At 46.5% G+C, this 20,486-nt stretch overlaps 1 long non-coding RNA gene across 2 annotated transcripts in view; it reads right to left on the reverse strand.

The window, feature by feature from the left end:
* LOC135038085 (uncharacterized) overlaps positions 1-20,486 on the reverse strand; it is a 123,336-nt gene that overhangs the window by 38,465 nt on the left and 64,385 nt on the right. The window contains exon 1 of one of the 2 annotated variants that reach the window (XR_010232513.1): positions 13,689-13,784. The exons of the other annotated variant lie outside the window; for it this stretch is intronic. This is a non-coding gene — a long non-coding RNA (uncharacterized LOC135038085). Of the gene's footprint in view, positions 1-13,688; positions 13,785-20,486 lie in introns of those variants that run through there. 2 annotated transcript variants of the gene reach the window in all.

The following is a 20,486-nucleotide window of genomic DNA, read 5'->3' on the forward strand; positions in this document are numbered from 1 at the left end:
CTGGGTCAGTTGGAGAGAAAGACACAGCATACTACCTTAACCTAGGATCAAGTAGAGTTGCCAAAATGTGTGATCCGATTTCAAGATATTGGCAATCCTTGGATCCTGGTGAAGCAAATGAAGGACTTGATCTACAAGTCTGGCATACTTTGTGGATTTGCTTTGTTTTATCTACTCCTTCAATTTCTCCAACTGATTTTCCAAAAGCCTACTTAGGAGAATCACCTGCCTCAAGCTAGCAGTGTCAGCACTGACTTCACAGGTGCTACTTGAAAGGGTTTGAGCACCTTGCACAAGACAGAAAGTACTCTCCACTGCGCTGGGCTAAGGTACATTCCCCCTTCATGGCTTGTTGTATAGCTATGGATGGCTTTTTGCTGTTCCTTCATCCCTGTAGCATATAAAGGGTAAAGTTCCACCTTGTTACCACCTCTTGCTTCAGTTGATGACAGGTCAAATTAAACTGTTCTTGCAGGTTCTGCAATCTCCTGCATACTGTTGCTGAATGCCGAAAATGTCCCGAAATCTTTTGGGCCACAGACAGCATCTCCTGCATGCCCCTGTCATTAAAAAAAAACTCCTGTACCACCAAGTTAATTGTGTGAGCAAAACAGGGGATGTGTTAGAATTCACCCAGCTGTAATGCTTTCATGGTATTTGTGGCATTATCAGAAACCACAAATCCTGAGGAGAGTCCAAGTGGGGTAAGCCATGTTGCTATGACATCCCTCATTTTTTCTAAGAGGTTGTCAGCAGTATGCCTCTTGGTGAAGCCGATGATACACAGAGCAGCCTGCCTCTGAATGAGCTGGTGTTTGTTAGATAATGTTTCTGCTGCTGCTGAAGGCGATTCACCCACCCAGTGGGCTGTCAGTCATATAATCTATAGTTTGCCCACTACCGCTTGTCCACATATCAGTGGTTAAGTGGACAGTGGTTATAATAAAATTGTGTATGGCAATAATTAGATTATTTTTTTTAACGTCCTGGTACAGCCGAGGAATGGCTTTTCGGGTAAAATGGAACCAAGATGGAATTTGGTACCTGGGACACAGGACCTCAATTAACTGTATAAAACCCACTGCATTAATAGTGGATATTGGACGCAGATCTAATACTAGCATAGTAGTCATGGTGTCAGTGATCCGCTGTGCGACTGGGTGAGAACTGTCATACTTGCTCCCCCTTGCAAAGGATTGTTTAACAGTCAATTGTTTTGTGGAACAACTACTAGCAGTCTTCTTCGTCCACTTCTGGGATGAAGTACCACCCCCAGCAGCAGCAGGTCTAGCTCTCAAGGATTTTTCTGAGGAATCCTGGAAAGAAGAGGAGTCAAGTAGCATTGACAATGTCACAACTGAGGGCCTGAGCTGACGGGAGGCAGCCTCAGTTGTAGGGGCTGAGATGTAACGGAACCTGGGAGATTGTATCAGACCCCTAGACATGTAAGTAACATGTAGAATAACTGCCCGAAGGCGTGACCACGGCAACCAGGATAAAAGTCAATGATGTTTATTATGACAAACTCCGTAACACAGCAGCAGTAAAGGAAACATAAAAGTCAACAGAGGATAAATACAATTCCTGGGTACTACAGGGTGGCAAGGGCCACAGGCACTGGTAGGGTGAGACAGTTCTTATAATCTTCTAGTTGGAAAGTCCTTACCAGACCTGACTGTAGCAATGGAGAGAACCCAGGATCGTACCAGCTGGTGTTCCAGGAAAGGCTGGGTTGCTGAAGATAAAACGGCTGCTGTGGATACTGGCTGGAACCAGACTGTTGTTGGTACGGAGTGGATACTGGCTGGAACCAGTTAAATAATAAACGAACTTGAGAGCGATGAAATAATAATGAAGTTTGGAGTTTGAGAGCGGTGAAATAATAATACCGGTGGAGAGTGGTAAACTGCAGAAAGGACACCGGCCCTTTAAGAGAAGCTGTACACTGCTGGAAGCTGGGCTGGAAGCAGGTGATTGATGAAGTTTGGAGTTTGAGAGCGGTGAAATAATAATACCGGTGGAGAGTGGTAAACTGCAGAAAGGACACCGGCCCTTTAAGAGAAGCTGTACACTGCTGGAAGCTGGGCTGGAAGCAGGTGATTGATGAAGTTTGGAGTTTGAGAGCGGTGAAATAATAATACTGGTGGAGAGTGGTAAACTGCAGAAAGGACACCGGCCCTTTAAGAGAAGCTGTACACTGCTGGAAGCTGGGCTGGAAGCAGGTGATTGTTGTAACTGGAAACAGGTGAGTCCAGAATGGATCGGAGAGTCAGGCTACACCGCAGATGGAATGCTGGTGCGGGTCTCTATAGCAGAAGTCTGGAGACAGGAGCTGGAACCTGGAAGACAACCACAGGAGAGAGACAAACTGGAACTAGGTTAGACAACCAAAGCACTGACGCCTTCCTTGCTCAGGTACAGCTTACTTATACCTGCAGCAAGGAAGGGGTTGGCTAGGCAATTATGCAAATCAACAATACAGACAGCAGATTGGTGGAAATGATCAGATGACAAAATCCAAGATGGCTGCGCCCATGCAGACACTTGGAGGGAAGTTTGGTTTGTAATCCATGTGAGAATTGAAACAGTAATGGCGACGCCGGCCACAGGAGACAGGAGACGCCAGACTGACAAGCGCACATTTAACCACGCGGGCACAGCGGAGGCCGCGGCTGATGAAATCACCGCTCTGACATTCTGCATGTGGAAACTCAGGAACAGCGGAATCCGGTCCTGGAACGCTGAGCCAGCCTTAGGAGGCATCTGAAGGGTAAGTAATGGCGTCCAGATACCCGGATCGTGACAGCACCCCCCCCTTTAGGAGTGGCCCCAGGACACTTCTTAGGCTTTAAAGGAAACTTTGCGTGGAAATTTCGGACCAAGGCAGGAGCATGGACGTCTGAGGCATTGGTCCAAGAGCGTTCTTCAGGACCATAGCCCTTCCAGTCAATGAGGTATTGTAACTGACCGTAACGGAAACGTGAGTCCAAAATCTTGGCCACCTCGTACTCGACTCCCCGTTGAGTCTGAACTTTGGGAGCTGGAGGAAGTGCGGAATGAAACCGATTCAGGATCAGCGGTTTCAACAAAGAAACATGAAATGTCCTGGGTATTTTCAAGAAGGATGGTAACTGTAACCTGTAGGCAACAGGATTGATGACTTGTTCAATCTTGAAGGGTCCGATGTAGCGAGGTGCAAATTTCATGCTGGGAACTCTCAATCTCAAATTCTTCGTGGACAGCCACACACGATCACCCACCTTGAGAGCAGGAACCGCTCTACGCTTCCTATCGGCAAACTTCTTATACCTGAATGAGGCTTTAAGCAGGGCTGCGAGGACATTCCTCCAGTTATTTGAAAACTGACGCAAGGTGACATCCACTGCTGGAACAGAAGTTGCGGGAAGCGGTTGGAATTCTGGGACTTTAGGGTGGAATCCATAATTAATGAAGAATGGTGTAGAAGAAGATGAGGAATGGTATTGATTGTTGTGGCTGAACTCGGCCCAAGGAAGGAGTTGAACCCAGTCATCTTCAGAGGAAGACACATATATACGGAGGAAGGCCTCCAAGTCCTGATTCACCCTCTCGGTTTGACCATTGGTCTGAGGATGGTAAGCCGTGGAAAACTTTAACTTGACTTGGAGGGCTTGACACAAACTTCGCCAAAATTTGGCTACAAATTGTACTCCACGATCCGAGATGATCTCTTCAGGAAGACCGTGAAGTCGGAAGATCTCTTGTATAAACACTTGAGCCAACTTGGAAGCTGACGGAAGACCGGTGAGAGGGATGAAATGTGCCATCTTGGTGAACCGGTCAACTACCACCCAGATGATATTAAACTTGTTGCAGATAGGTAGATCGGAAACAAAGTCCATCGACAAATGGGTCCAAGGTCGACGGGGAACAGATAATGGAACCAGTTGCCCCGCAGGCGACTGGCGGGAGACTTTGTGTTGGGCACACTTTGGGCAGGAGGCAATAAATTCCATAACGTCCTTCTTCAGAGTTGGCCACCAGTAGGACCTAGAAATAAATTCAAGGGTTTTCTGAATGCCTGTATGTCCAGCAAAACGGGAAGCATGGGCCCAATGCATGAGCTTCTTCCTTAGAACTGGCTTAACAAAACTTTTCCCTGGTGGAGGCGTAGAGTCCATCCCTACCGTGGAGAATGCCAACGGATTAATAATAGGATGCTTGTCTGCAGACTCGGACTCATTTTCTTGCTCCCATGAGCGGGAAAGGGCATCGGCCTTACGATTCTGAGAACCCGGACAGAACTGGAGTTTAAAGTCAAACCTAGAGAAGAAAAGTGCCCATCTGGCCTGACGAGGATTCAGACATTGTGCGCCTTTGAGATATAAAAGATTTTTGTGGTCGGTAAGTATGGTGATTGAGTGGGAAGTTCCCTCCAACAGGTATCTCCACTCCTCCAGAGCGAGCTTGATGGCTAGCAACTCCTGATCGCCAATGGCATAGTTGCGCTCAGCTGGGGAGAACTTCCGGGAGAAGAAACTGCAAGGATGTAGATGTCCATCTTTGGCCCTCTGGGATAACACTGCTCCTACTCCAACGGAGGAGGCATCTACCTCTAAGATAAAAGGAGAGTCGGTGTCGGGCTGTTTCAGAACTGGTGCAGAGATGAACCGTTGCTTCAGAAGGTGAAAGGCCTGTGTAGCTTCCTCGGACCACTTGGACGGATTAGCACCTTTCTTGGTTAATGCAGTGATAGGCGCCACAATGGTGGAAAAGTCTCGTATAAATTTTCTATAATAATTGGCGAACCCTAAGAACCTCTGGACCCCTTTGAGGCTTAAGGGTATAGGCCAATTCTGGATTGCTTGGAGTTTCTCAGGATCCATCTCTAGTCCGGAACCGGACACAATGTAACCTAGAAACGGAATGGTTTTAACTTCAAACACACACTTCTCCAATTTACAATAGAGGTGATTGACACGGAGACGGGAAAGAACCTCTTTTACCCAGAAACGATGATCTTCGAGAGTATTAGCAAAGATGAGGATGTCGTCTAGATAAACCACGACATGGCGGTACAAGATGTCCCTGAAAATCTCATTCACGAAGTGCTGGAAGACTGCTGGAGCGTTGCTCAATCCGAAGGGCATGACGAGGTACTCATAATGTCCGTCACGGGTGTTAAAGGCGGTCTTCCACTCGTCACCCTCACGGATTCGGATGAGATTGTAGGCACCCCTCAAGTCCAGCTTTGTGAAAATAGTTGCACCACTAACTCTATCAAAGAGCTCGGTAATCAGGGGTAAAGGGTATCGGTTCTTGACGGTAATATCGTTCAGACCTCTGTAGTCGATGCACGGACGCAGACCACCGTCTTTCTTCTTAACGAAGAAGAAACCTGCGCCGGCTGGAGAAGAAGATGGTCGGATGAAACCCTTCGCCAGGTTCTCTTTGATGTACTCTTCCATGGAGTGTGTCTCAGGCAGAGACAACGGATAAGTTCGGCCTCGCGGTGGAACCTTCCCTGGAATGAGGTCGATTGGGCAGTCCCATTCTCTATGAGGAGGAAGGATATCAGCAGAGGCTTTACTGAACACGTCCGTGAAGTCTTGATATGGAGGAGGCGGAACATCAGATGACCTGGGGAAGGAAGAACAAACAGGAAGAACTTTGGCTAAACAAGTCTCAGCACAGGAGGGACCCCATGCCAGTATTTGCGTAGTCGTCCAGTCAATTGATGGGTTGTGGAGACGGAGCCATGGAAGGCCTAAAACCACTGGATGTGTGGCTCTTGGAATCACTAAAAAAGAAATATACTCAGAATGAAGAACTCCCACTCTCAGACGAACTGGAAGAGTCCTTAAGGAAATGACTGCGTCAAAAATCTTGCTGCCATCCACGGCAGTCAAAGAGATGGACGAGGACAGTCTCTCGGTGGGTAGGGACCACCGTTTAACATAAGCTTCGGTTATGAAATTCCCAGCTGCTCCGGAACCAAGGAGGGCAATGACGTTCCTGTAACGTTGAGCAGTTTGGAGCGACACTGGGAGGTTACAGTCATGAGGAGATGGAGAGGAGATCATTACTCCTAGCCGGCCCTCTCCTTGGCGAGCTAGGATCTGGAGTTTCCCGGACGTTTGGGACAGGCATTGATAGTGTGCGACGGAGCTGCACAGTAGAGACAGAGAGACTCAGAGAGACGTCTTCGGCGCTCAGCGGGAGATAGACGGGAACGACTAATTTGCATAGGCTCATCCTTGGATGGAGATGGTTGACGAGGAGGAGGAGCAGAAGATTTAGGAGTAGATGATCTTCCTCGCTCGGTTGCTCTCTCTCTGAAACGTAGATCAACCTTCGTGCAAAGAGAAATTAGCTCATCCAACTTAGAGGGCAAGTCTCTGGTAGCTAACTCATCCTTGATGCGTTCTGATAAGCCATGCCAGAATGCAGCATACAGGGCCTCGTAGTTCCATGCCAGTTCGGATGCCAGGATTTTAAACTGTATAAGATACTGTCCCACAGTACGTGTTCCCTGGCGTAAACGGAGAATCTCAGATGAAGCAGATGTTATCCGGCCTGGCTCGTCGAAGATGCGCCTGAATGTAGCTACAAAGTCAGTATAGGAGGATAGCAGGGGATCAGACTTCTCCCATAAAGGTGATGCCCAGTCAAGGGCTGAGCCACTGAGAAGGGAGATGATATAGGCAATTTTGGTACGGTCACTGAAGAAATTGCCAGGTAGAAGCTCAAAGTGGATTTCACATTGATTGAGAAATCCCCTGCAGAACCTTGGAGATCCATCAAATTTTGCTGGCGTTGGAAGATGAAGATGTGGACTGGAAATGGGTAAGGTGGGTGGGGTTACAGCTGGTGTCACTGTAGTGGACGCACCGGACGTGCCAGGTCCACGGAGGGTCGTTTGAATCCCATCCAGCCGTGTAGAGAGATCCTGGAGACAGCGGATGATGTGGCCCTGTGCAGCCTCCTGATGTTCAAGTCGGGCTGCCAGTTCTTGCATCGGCCTGGCCGCTTGATCCTGGTCTCCGGCTGGATTCATTAGGTCAGTGCTTACTGTCACAACTGAGGGCCTGAGCTGACGGGAGGCAGCCTCAGTTGTAGGGGCTGAGATGTAACGGAACCTGGGAGATTGTATCAGACCCCTAGACATGTAAGTAACATGTAGAATAACTGCCCGAAGGCGTGACCACGGCAACCAGGATAAAAGTCAATGATGTTTATTATGACAAACTCCGTAACACAGCAGCAGTAAAGGAAACATAAAAGTCAACAGAGGATAAATACAATTCCTGGGTACTACAGGGTGGCAAGGGCCACAGGCACTGGTAGGGTGAGACAGTTCTTATAATCTTCTAGTTGGAAAGTCCTTACCAGACCTGACTGTAGCAATGGAGAGAACCCAGGATCGTACCAGCTGGTGTTCCAGGAAAGGCTGGGTTGCTGAAGATAAAACGGCTGCTGTGGATACTGGCTGGAACCAGACTGTTGTTGGTACGGAGTGGATACTGGCTGGAACCAGTTAAATAATAAACGAACTTGAGAGCGATGAAATAATAATGAAGTTTGGAGTTTGAGAGCGGTGAAATAATAATACCGGTGGAGAGTGGTAAACTGCAGAAAGGACACCGGCCCTTTAAGAGAAGCTGTACACTGCTGGAAGCTGGGCTGGAAGCAGGTGATTGATGAAGTTTGGAGTTTGAGAGCGGTGAAATAATAATACCGGTGGAGAGTGGTAAACTGCAGAAAGGACACCGGCCCTTTAAGAGAAGCTGTACACTGCTGGAAGCTGGGCTGGAAGCAGGTGATTGATGAAGTTTGGAGTTTGAGAGCGGTGAAATAATAATACCGGTGGAGAGTGGTAAACTGCAGAAAGGACACCGGCCCTTTAAGAGAAGCTGTACACTGCTGGAAGCTGGGCTGGAAGCAGGTGATTGTTGTAACTGGAAACAGGTGAGTCCAGAATGGATCGGAGAGTCAGGCTACACCGCAGATGGAATGCTGGTGCGGGTCTCTATAGCAGAAGTCTGGAGACAGGAGCTGGAACCTGGAAGACAACCACAGGAGAGAGACAAACTGGAACTAGGTTAGACAACCAAAGCACTGACGCCTTCCTTGCTCAGGTACAGCTTACTTATACCTGCAGCAAGGAAGGGGTTGGCTAGGCAATTATGCAAATCAACAATACAGACAGCAGATTGGTGGAAATGATCAGATGACAAAATCCAAGATGGCTGCGCCCATGCAGACACTTGGAGGGAAGTTTGGTTTGTAATCCATGTGAGAATTGAAACAGTAATGGCGACGCCGGCCACAGGAGACAGGAGACGCCAGACTGACAAGCGCACATTTAACCACGCGGGCACAGCGGAGGCCGCGGCTGATGAAATCACCGCTCTGACATTCTGCATGTGGAAACTCAGGAACAGCGGAATCCGGTCCTGGAACGCTGAGCCAGCCTTAGGAGGCATCTGAAGGGTAAGTAATGGCGTCCAGATACCCGGATCGTGACAGACAAATTGGTTGCAGGACTATTTCTGATCATTAATGAGGATATTGAGGATAAAGGTGTTGGTGGTGGAGATTGCAGGTGCTGGTATCTAGTAGAGAGAAGGGATCTAGCTGATGCTGGACTGCTTGCTGTTATTTTTTTAGCACCAGTTGTGGATAATATAAAATACTTCTCGTGGATTTGCTGAAAATTATATAAATAGGGTGGAGGTTCCTAAAGGCGTAACATCCCTACCTCTACCTACTGTGGTTCCACAAAGGCTACAGAAGGCTTGACAAAGGTTGTCAGGATTTGTGTAAAAATAATTCCACACATTAGAGCTGGATTTGTTGGTTCTATGACCAGGCATGACAATGGTCTTATCATGGCCAGGAGATGCTTCCACTGGTGCCTGACTTACACACACAACATCCTCATTCTCATTAATGACAGCGTCAGCTACACAAATATCCCCCTCATCCTCTTGCAATTGCATGGTGGCATCCTCAATTTCTATGTCATCAGCAAAACTTATGTTGCTCATCTCCACATATACAGAGGGAGCAGAAATGGAAGGCGGCTTCTCTGAAGTTAGGCTCACACATAGGACTCATGGACACACTTAGACTCTCCTCAGGGATTTGTGAAATATCTGTTTCTGAACGCACAGTTGGTTTTATTGCTTTAGTGGTTTTGATTTTTTTTACACCTCTTCTAGACTCAGGGCAAAAATGTCTTGCTTATTCATGAGAGGCAGATGAAGATGCCTCACTGACAGTTGCAGAATCACCACTCAGAAATAAAGGCCAAGGCCTGAGTCTTTCATTGCCACTGCATGTGGTGAATAGCATGTTGTCAATTTTATGTTTTTCTGCAGGAACAAACTTTCTCTTTATTAGAGCCTGAGGTGTTTTTTTCTTTACCAATGTAAACCCTCTATGCCCTTGAGCATCAGCATTAGTAGATGATGTTAAAGGACTAATATCAGCATCTTGACTGGTGGCAGCAGCTGGAGCGCTAGTATTTGGTTCTTTAAACCATGGTGTACTGGGGTGCAGGGCATAGTACAAACAAGTTAAATACAACAATTTTTATTTTGCTATTTTTAAACTAGCAACTTGGACCAACCTGCGTGGAGTCAGACCACTTTTATACACACGTACTGGGGTGCAGTGTGCAGTACAAACAATTTAAATACAACAATTTGTATTTTTATTTTTTTAAACTAGCAGCTTGGCCCATACTGTATGGAGTCAGACCGCTTTTACACACATGCACTGGGGTACAGTATGGTGTACTGAGGTACAGTGCGCAGTACAAACAATTTAAATACAAAACTTTTATTTTTTTAACAAAAATATGGAGTTACACTATGAACACAGAGGGTGGGGCCTGCGTAGTTGCTGCAGTACCACTGTGATGGATTTAGGGGACTGGACACAGTAACAGCACCACAGCGCCTTAGATGAACAGTGATAGCACCACAACGGGTGTGGTATTGAAAGTCGACAGTAACTAGGTCAACAATGTCTAGGTCGACCACTATTGGTCGACAGTAACTAGGTCGACAGGGTGTCTAGGTCAACAGGGTCTTTAGGTCGACATGTTCTAGGTCGATAGGTCAAAAGTCGACATGAGTTTTTAATGTTATTTTGGTGTCATTTTCTTCGTAGAGTGACCGGGAACCCCAATTAGTGCACCGCGTCCCCTCGCATGGCGAGCGAAGCTCGCCATGCTCCGGGCATGGTACCTTCGCTCCGCTGCCGCTTCGCTCGGCACAGATTACCGTTCCAATCGTAGTCCACGTGGATCATTAAGTATGAAAAGGTTCAAAAAAAGAAAAAAAATTGTGAAAAACTCATGTCGACCTTTTGACCTGTCGACCTAGAACATGTCGACCTAAAGACCCTGTCGACCTAGTTACTGTCGACCGATAGTGGTCGACCTAGACATTGTCGACCTAGTTACTGTCGACTTTCAATCCGGATCCCCACCACAACCACCTAGCAGAACACAATAACTGACAGTCCCTTAGATGGACACAATGACTGACAGCCCCTTAGATAGACACACTTAGATGTACACTACACACTGACTGACAGCTCCTTAGATGTACCCTTTGACAGCCCCTTAGATGTACCCTTTGACAGCCCCTTAGATGTACTCTCTGACAGTCGCTTAGATGTACACTACAAACTCACTGACAGCCCCTTAGATGTACACTCTGACAGCCCCTTAGATGTACACTCTGACAGTCCCTTAGATGGACACTCTGATAGTCCGTTAGATGTACACTACACACTAACTGACAGCCACTTAGATGTACACTACACACTGACTGACAGCCCCTTAGATGGACACTACACACTGACTGACAGCCCCTTAGATGTACACAAGCTACAGCCCCTTAGATGTACACTACACAGTACACACTGACTGACAGCCCCTTAGATGTACTCAAGTGACAGCCCTTTTGATGGACGCTCTGACTGACAGCCCTGGTTACTTAGATGGACTCTCTTACTGACAGCCCAACAACGCAGAGCACAGCGCAGCACAGGAGCATGCAGTGAAATGGCACCGATTACCGTCCGCGGCGCCTTATATACACTCCAAGTCCCGCAAGAATCTGATGAAGTACGATGAAGTTCAGCCTCGCTCTGACATTCCAAGCCTGGCGGGAAGTCCCAGAGCCAGGCTCGGATGCGGCTCAGATCATCCTGTTCGGAGCGGTCCGGATTCAAGGTAATCCGGACCGCTCATCTCTACTGCAATGAAGGACTATTGTTTGGTGTTGCAATATGTTATAATATGTTTCAATACTTTGTTCAAATACCATGTCCCAATCAACAATCACTTAGCCTATTTCTTTGTTTTTATCTTATGTTTAACTGGGTAGGTGAAACAACCTAGGTGAGAGCTGCTCCAGTTGTTGTGCAGGAAACACCTTACATTTGGCTTTAATGCAAATATCTAATTCGCCACTTATGTGACATCAAGTCAGACATGGTCAAGAGGTTCAGTTGTTGTTCAGACCAAACACTGGAAAGGGGAAGAAATGTAATCTACAATAAATGGCTTTGACTGTGGAATGATTGTTGGTACAAAAGATAAAACAAAGTGGTTATAGACTCACCAAAACTGAACACTTAAAAACTGGAAAAACATCACCTGGTCTGATGAATCCCTACATTCAGAGATTAGGTCCAGTCTTTGGCCTGAATAGCATTAATCTATGAATCCATCCTGCTTTGTGTCAGTGGTTCCGGCTATTGGTGGTGAAATGGTGTGTGGAATGTTGGTACCTCAATACAAATCGAGCATTGTCTGTATGCTACCGTTAAAGTATTTGCTATTCATGTGCATCTCATTTTGGCTGTAGTTTACCCATCTTCTAATGGCTAATTCCAGCAAGATAATGTCACAAAGCACATCATGTGAAGCTGGTTCCCCCAACCTGGCAGTGATTTCAAGGTAGTCCAATGACCTCTAGAGTCACCAGGTCTCAATCAAATAAAGCACCTTTGGGATGTGGTGGATCGGGAGATTTGCAGAATGAAGGCGCAGCTAACAGACCTTGCTTGTAAATGCTGTCATGTCAATATGATTAATGACATGTCACTAAAAACATGTAATTAACCATTCGAGCTGTTCTGGGATTAAAAGGCCATTCTACAGTACTTAGTAGAAAGCAGGTTTACCTAATAAAATGTCCCCTGAATGTATGTTTTTGGAACACACCTCATCAAAATATACCGATAGAAAAGTTATGGTTCTAATAGTAATCTAAAATCCACATGAAATTAAATCTTGGATTATTATTATTTTTTATTTACATAGTGCTGTCATAGAGTAATGCACAGCTCGGTATGGATGGGATAGATGTGATTTATCACTATGTTTTTCAAGCATCAGCGGTCAGTAGTTGATCTTGGCTAGTTATGTCCTCATGTAGGACATTTCAGAAAACATACTGTTGGAGGAGTGTAAAGCGGTTCTCTATGCCTTGAGGATCCACTATCTTCCACCATAGGGCCTGATTCAGACATATACACAATGCTGATATTCACACAGCTGAGTGATTAGCGGCTGACTGCGCATGGGTCATGGTCATAGAAAGATAACATAGAAAGATAGAATTTGACGGCAGATAAGAACCACTTGGCCCATCTAGTCTGCCCCTTTTTCATCCTTTAGGTAATCATAACCCTTTTTGAAGCTTAGTTCTTTGTAAGGATAAAACACGGTCACACTGCGAACGTACTAAGGTACGTTAGTGATGCCGCTCACAGTGAAGAATTCTTCACAAAGTAATTGAGAGAGAGATTACGGCGATTGGCAGCAAAAATGTTGGCGTGTTGTGACCGTTTTAGGGGAGTATCTCCGCCTATATGTCATACAGAGAAAACATGGTGCCTGCGTCTCAATTCCAGCGGTCATTCTGTGTGACTGACCATAAGGGTAATCAGATGGTCGATTACACAGGTCAACATGGTTTTTTGAATAGTGGCTCTAGTGCAGTATTAAATTCTGAATTCAAATATGCGATTAGAATGTTTTTATCAGGCATAGTGTGTTTGTGCCAGTTACTTTTCTTTTTTCATATTTTAGTGTTCTTTATGGCCTGTCATACACACACAGACATTAGTAAACAATGGCCTAAACATGAATCTCTTGTTCCTGGGTAGAAAAATGTGTTAAATACCCCTTTAGTGAATCCTAAAAAAAGTGTATTTGCCTCTACTGCATATTAAACTAGGACTGATGAAACAAATTGTAAACGCAATTGATAAAAACTCTGCTGCATTTATGCATTTGAAATATGAATTTCCAAAAGTAAGGGATGCAAAACTAAAAGAAGACATTTTATAGAGCCACAAATAAGGTCAGTAATGATTGATAAAAATCCACTGGAAAAAGAAGACTGGTTGTCATTTAAAAAGATCTGTTCTTGTTTTTTGGAAATCACAAAGCAGAAAACTATCATGATATAAGGCGGGATGTACTAATGATTACCGCCACGGTTTTTCCCATTTACCGCAGAGGCTATGTAACGTAGAGAGATATGTTCTAAACCTCGGGCACTGAGATGCCCTTCAGTTCTTACCATACTGCTGGGTGTCCGAGCTGGGCGGGGGGACAGCCAGCAGCAGCCGGAGCAGCATGCCGGAACACAGCAGCTGAGGGTGCGGGCTGTACATACCTGAGGCAGCTGGATACAACAATGCTGAGAGCCTCCGGAGCCCACACCCTCGGAGCTGTAGTACTCCGGCAGAGGACACTCATCCCTCGAACCCTGTATCGCGAAAGCGGAAGCTGCAGCCACTTGTTGCTGGTCAGCTGCTGCTGCTGGCTGTCCCCCCACCCGGCTCGGCCACCCAGCAGTACGGTGAGAAGGGCATATCAGTGCCCGAGGTTTAATACATATCTCTCTGCGTTAAATAGCCTCTACGGTAAATGGGAAAAACCGTAGCGGTAATCATTAGTACATCCCGCCCATAGTGAGTGATCTAGTGAATTTATACAAAGCTATGGGATGCAACGTCTTTAATACCTCACTTCTTGGACTCCCACCTAGGGGTATAGTAAGCTGCGGGTTTATAGAAGTAGAGATCAGATTCTACTTATCATTCATCTAGCTCCTTCTAGAAGATAATAGATAGAATCTGATTGGTTGCTAAGGGCAACATCTCCACTTCTATAAACCTGTACCTTAGTAAATATACCCCCAAGACTTCTTCCCAGAAAATCTTGGGACTGTCAGTGATGAGCATGGTGAGCATTTCAATCAGCAGATTTATATGATAGAAAAAGAGGTACCAAGGCAAATGGAGTTCCAGTACGCTGGCTGACTAGTGCTGGACCATGAAGAGACCTCCCAAAGGCAAAATATGGCCAAAAATCATCATCTACAACTTTTTAGGTCAGACAGAATGAGGACTTCCAGAACTACTATTTTAATAAAACTTTAAATATATGTTAAAAAAAAAAACCCTGCCCGATGGAATAAATCTGAATGTATATTCAAAGTCAGCACGAAAAATACATTTAGATTCAGTCTGTTCAGTTCTCACTGGTCTACAAAAGTTTATTTTTGTAGACCAGTGTTATTGAAGGATCTGCATCTACTTTGCACGTTGGTACGCAGATGCTAAGATTAGTGTACATCTCTGAATCAGGCCATAATTCATTCCTTCCAGAACACAGTGCTTACTCCTGTCTGTACTACTTAGGGCCTAATTCAGACCTGATCGCAGCAGCAAATTTGTTAGCTAATGGGCAAAACCATGTGCAATGCAGGTGGGGCAGATATAACATGTGCAGAGAGAGTTAGATTTGGGTGGGTTACATTGTTTCTGTGCAGCGTAAATACTGGCTGATTTATTTTTACACTGCAATTTAGATTTCAGTTTGAACACACCACACCCAAATCTATCTCTCTCTGCACATGTTATATCTGCCCCACCTGCAGTGCACATGGTTTTGCCCATTAACTAACAAATTTGCTTCTGTGATCAGGTCTGAATTAGGCCCTTAGTATCCACTTGTAGCAACTTGTGCTGAAATAATTAATTGAGGTTAAAGGTGTTTTAACATCAATTGCTAAATTCAGCACTTTCCCAGCAGAGTGTAAGCTGGGATGGATGAAATACTTTTACATATTTATTTAGTGATATCTGACTTGTCGCATACCTCAGCCTTTCCTATGCATGGAACAAATCCAAGATATTTTATTGGTCCCATTTGCAGTTCTCCTTCAGTCTGCTCCACAGGAGGTCCTTCAGTGTATCAACCCCCTGCAGTGTAGAGTAATAACTCCTGCTGAGTCATAAGCCAACAACATCACAAGCTCAGGTAAACTACAGGTATTTCATAAATCACCTTATGCATCATTTTATTAAGTTGTGTGATGCTTCACCACCAAGTAACTATTTTTTGGAATACCTTTACTCATAATTTACTTCACTGGCTCTTTTCCATGTTGGGATTTTTAGTTTTTCAGCTCACTAAAACTAGAGATGTGCACCGGAAATTTTTCGGGTTTTGTGTTTTGGTATTGGGTTCGGTTCCGTGGCCGTGTTTTGGGTTCGAACGCGTTTTGGCAAAACCTCACCGAATTTTTTTTGTCGGATTCGGGTGTGTTTTGGATTCGGGTGTTTTTTTCAAAAAACCCTAAAAAACAGCTTAAATCATAGAATTTGGGGGTCATTTTGATCCCAAAGTATTATTAACCTCAATAACCATAATTTCCACTCATTTTCAGTCTATTCTGAACACCTCACACCTCACAATATTATTTTTAGTCCTAAAATTTGCACCGAGGTCGCTGGATGACTAAGCTCAGCGACCCAAGTGGCCGACACAAACACCTGACCCATCTAGGAGTGGCACTGCAGTGTCACGCAGGATGGCCCTTCCAAAAAACACTCCCCAAACAGCACATGACGCAAAGAAAAAAAGAGGCGCAATGAGGTAGCTGTGTGACTAAGCTCAGCGACCCTAGTGGCCGACACAAACACCTGGCCCATCTAGGAGTGGCACTGCAGTGTCACGCAGGATGGCCCTTCCAAAAAACACTCCCCAAACAGCACATGACGCAAAGAAAAAAAGAGGCGCAATGAGGTAGCTGTGTGAGTAAGCTAAGCGACCCTAGTGGCCGACACAAACACCTGGCCCATCTAGGAGTGGCACTGCAGTGTCAGGCCGGATGGCCCTTCCAAAAAATACTCCCCAAACAGCACATGACGCAAAGAAGAAAAAAAAGAGGCGCAATGAGGTAGCTGTGTGACTAAGATAAGTGACCCTAGTGGCCGACACAAACACCTGGCCCATCTAGGAATGGCACTGCAGTGTCACGCAGGATGGCCCTTCCAAAAAACACTCCCCAAACAGCACATGACGCAAAGAAAAATTAAAGAAAAAAGAGGTGCAAGATGGAATTGTCCTTGGGCCCTCCCACCCACCCTTATGTTGTATAAACAGGACATGCACACTTTAACCAACCCATCATTTCAGTGACAGGGTCTGCCACACGACTGTGACTGAAATGACGGGTTGGTTTGGACCCCCACCAAAAAAGAAGCAATTAATCTCTCCTTGCACAAACTGGCTCTACAGAGGCAAGATGTCCACCTCATCATCATCCTCCGATTCATCACCGTGTACATCCCCCTCCTCACAGATTATCAATTCGTCCCCACTGGAATCCACCATCACAGCTCCCTGTGTACTTTGTGGAGGCAATTGCTGCTGGTGAATGTCTCCATGGAGGAATTGATTATAATTCATTTTAATGAATATCATCTTCTCCACATTTTCTGGAAGTAACCTCGTACGCCGATTGCTGACAAGGTGAGCGGCGGCACTAAACACTCTTTCGGAGTACACACTTGTGGGAGGGCAACTTAGGTAGAATAAAGCCAGTTTGTGCAAGGGCCTCCAAATTGCCTCTTTCTCTAACGTCCTAGTGGATGCTGGGGACTCCGTCAGGACCATGGGGAATAGCGGCTCCGCAGGAGACAGGGCACAAAAGCAAGCTTTTAGGATCACATGGTGTGTACTGGCTCCTCCCCCCATGACCCTCCTCCAAGCCTCAGTTAGGTTTTTGTGCCCGTCCGAGCAGGGTGCAATCTAGGTGGCTCTCCTAAAGAGCTGCTTAGAAAAAGTTTTTAGGTTTTTTATTTTCAGTGAGTCCTGCTGGCAACAGGCTCACTGCATCGAGGGACTTAGGGGAGAGATTTTCAACTCACCTGCGTGCAGGATGGATTGGAGTCTTAGGCTACTGGACATAGCTCCAGAGGGAGTCGGAACACAGGTCACCCTGGGGTTCGTCCCGGAGCCGCGCCGCCGATCCCCCTTACAGATGCTGAAGATCGAGGGTCCGGAAACAGGCGGCAGAAGGCTCTTCAGTCTTCATGAAGGTAGCGCACAGCACTGCAGCTGTGCGCCATTGTTGCTACACACTTCACACTGAACGGTCACGGAGGGTGCAGGGCGCTGCTGGGGGCGCCCTGGGCAGCAATATTTAATACCTTTTATGGCAAAGGAATACATCACATATAGCCATTGAGGCTATATGTATGTATTTAACCCAGGCCAGATATCTCAAAACCCGGGAGAAAAGCCCGCCGAAAAGGGGGCGGGGCTTATTCTCCTCAGCACACAGCGCCATTTTCCTGCTCAGCTCCGCTGTGAGGAAGGCTCCCAGGACTCTCCCCTGCACTGCACTACAGAAACAGGGTAACAAAGAGAAGGGGGGCATATTTTGGCGATATTTATATATTTTAAAGCGCATATAACAGAAACAACACCTTTTAGGGTTGTTTATATACATTTTATAGCGCTTTTTGGTGTGTGCTGGCAAACTCTCCCTCTGTCTCCCCAAAGGGCTAGTGGGGTCCTGTCTTCGATAAGAGCATTCCCTGTGTGTCTGCTGTGTGTCGGTACGTGTGTGTCGACATGTATGAGGACGATGTTGGTATGGAGGCGGAGCAATTGCCGGTAATGGTGATGTCACCCCCTAGGGAGTCGACACCGGAATGGATGGCCTTAATTATGGAATTACGTGATAATGTTAGTACATTACAAAAGTCAGTTGACGAAATGAGACGGCCGGAAAACCAGTTGGTACCTGCTCAGGCGTCTCAGACACCGTCAGGGGCTGTAAAACGTCCCTTACCTCAGTCAGTCGACACAGGTACCGACACAGATGAATCTAGTGTCGACGGTGAAGAAACAAACGTATTTTCCAATAGGGCCACACGTTATATGATCACGGCAATGAAGGAGGCTTTGCAGATCTCTGATACTGCAGGTACCTCAAAAAGGGGTATTATGTGGGGGGTGAAAAAACTACCTGTAGCTTTTCCAGAATCAGAGGAATTGAATGACGTGTGTGATGAAGCGTGGGTTAACCCCGATAGAAAACTGCTAATTTCAAAGAAGTTATTGGCATTATACCCTTTCCCACCAGAGGTTAGGGCGCGCTGGGAAACACCCCCTAGGGTGGATAAAGCGCTCACACGTTTATCAAAACAAGTGGCGTTGCCGTCTCCTGATACGGCCGCCCTCAAGGATCCAGCAGATAGGAGGCTGGAAACTACACTGAAGAGTATTTACACACATACTGGTGTTATACTCCGACCAGCAATAGCCTCAGCCTGGATGTGCAGTGCTGGGGTAGTGTGGTTGGATTCCCTGACTGAAAATATTGATACCCTGGATAGGGACAGTATTTTATTGACTTTAGAGCAATTAAAGGATGCGTTTCTTTATATGCGAGATGCTCAGAGGGATATTTGCACTCTGGCATCGAGAGTAAATGCGATGTCCATATCTGCCAGAAGAAGTTTATGGACGCGACAGTGGTCAGGTGATGCGGATTCCAAAAGGCATATGGAAGTATTGCCATATAAAGGAGAGGAATTATTTGGGGTCGGTCTATCGGATCTGGTGGCCACGGCAACTGCCGGCAAATCCACTTTTTTACCTCAGACCCCCTCCCAACAGAAAAAGACACCGTCTTTTCAGCCGCAGTCCTTTCGCTCCTATAAAAACAAGCGGGCAAAAGGACAGTCTTATCTGCCCCGAGGCAGAGGAAAGGGTAAGAGAGGGCAGCAAGCAGCCCCTGCCCAGGAACAGAAGCCCGCCCCGGGTTCTACAAAGCCATCAGCATGACGCTGGGGCTTTACTAGCGGACTCAGGAGCGGTGGGGGGTCGACTAAAGATTTTCAGCAATCAGTGGGCTCGCTCACAGGTGGACCCGTGGATCCTGCAGATAGTATCTCAGGGTTACATGTTGGAATTCGAAAGGTCTCCCCCTCGCCGGTTCCTAAAGTCTGCTTTACCAACGTCTCCCTTAGAAAGGGCGACGGTATTGGAAGCCATTCACAAGCTGTATTCTCAGCAGGTGATAATCAAGGTACCCCTCCTACAACAGGGAAAGGGGTATTATTCCACACTATTTGTGGTACCGAAGCCGGACGGTTCGGTAAGACCTATTCTAAATCTGAAATCCTTGAACCTGTACATACAGAAATTCAAGTTCAAGATGGAGTCACTAAGAGCAGTGATAGCGAATCTGGAAGAAGGGGACTTCATGGTGTCCCTGGACATAAAAGATGCTTATCTGCATGTCCCAATTTACCCCTCACACCAAGGGTATCTCAGGTTCGTGATACAAGACTGTCATTATCAGTTTCAAACGCTGCCGTTTGGTTTGTCCACGGCACCTCGGGTCTTTACCAAGGTAATGACCGAAATGATGGTTCTTCTACGAAGAAAAGGCGTATTAATTATCCCTTACTTGGACGATCTCCTGATAAGGGCAAGGTCCAGAGAACAGCTGGAAGTCGGGGTAGCACTAACCCAAGTAGTGCTTCAACAACACGGGTGGATTCTGAATCTTCCAAAATCTCAATTGACACCGACAACACGTCTGCTGTTCCTGGGAATGATTCTGGACACTGTTCAGAAAAAGGTGTTTCTCCCGGAGGAGAAAGCAAGGGAGTTATCCGAACTTGTCAGGAACCTCCTAAAACCAGGAAATGTGTCAGTACATCAATGCACAAGAGTCCTGGGAAAGATGGTGGCTTCTTACGAAGCAATTCCATTCGGCAGATTCCACGCACGAATATTTCAGTGGGATCTGCTGGACAAATGGTCCGGATCGCATCTGCACATGCATCAGCGGATAACACTGTCACCAAGAACAAGGTTGTCTCTCCTGTGGTGGTTGCAGAGTGCCCATCTGTTAGAGGGCCGCAGGTTCGGCATACAGGACTGGGTCCTGGTGACTACGGATGCCAGCCTACGAGGCTGGGGAGCAGTCACACAGGGAAGAAACTTCCAGGGTGTATGGTCAAACCTGGAGACGTCTCTTCACATAAATATACTGGAGCTAAGAGCGATCTACAATGCTCTAAGCCTGGCGAAACCGCTGCTTCAGGGTCAGCCGGTGTTGATCCAGTCGGACAACATCACGGCAGTCGCCCACGTAAAC

This window comes from Pseudophryne corroboree, chromosome 2, assembly GCF_028390025.1.
Source record: "Pseudophryne corroboree isolate aPseCor3 chromosome 2, aPseCor3.hap2, whole genome shotgun sequence".
NCBI classification, from domain to species: domain Eukaryota; kingdom Metazoa; phylum Chordata; class Amphibia; order Anura; family Myobatrachidae; genus Pseudophryne; species Pseudophryne corroboree.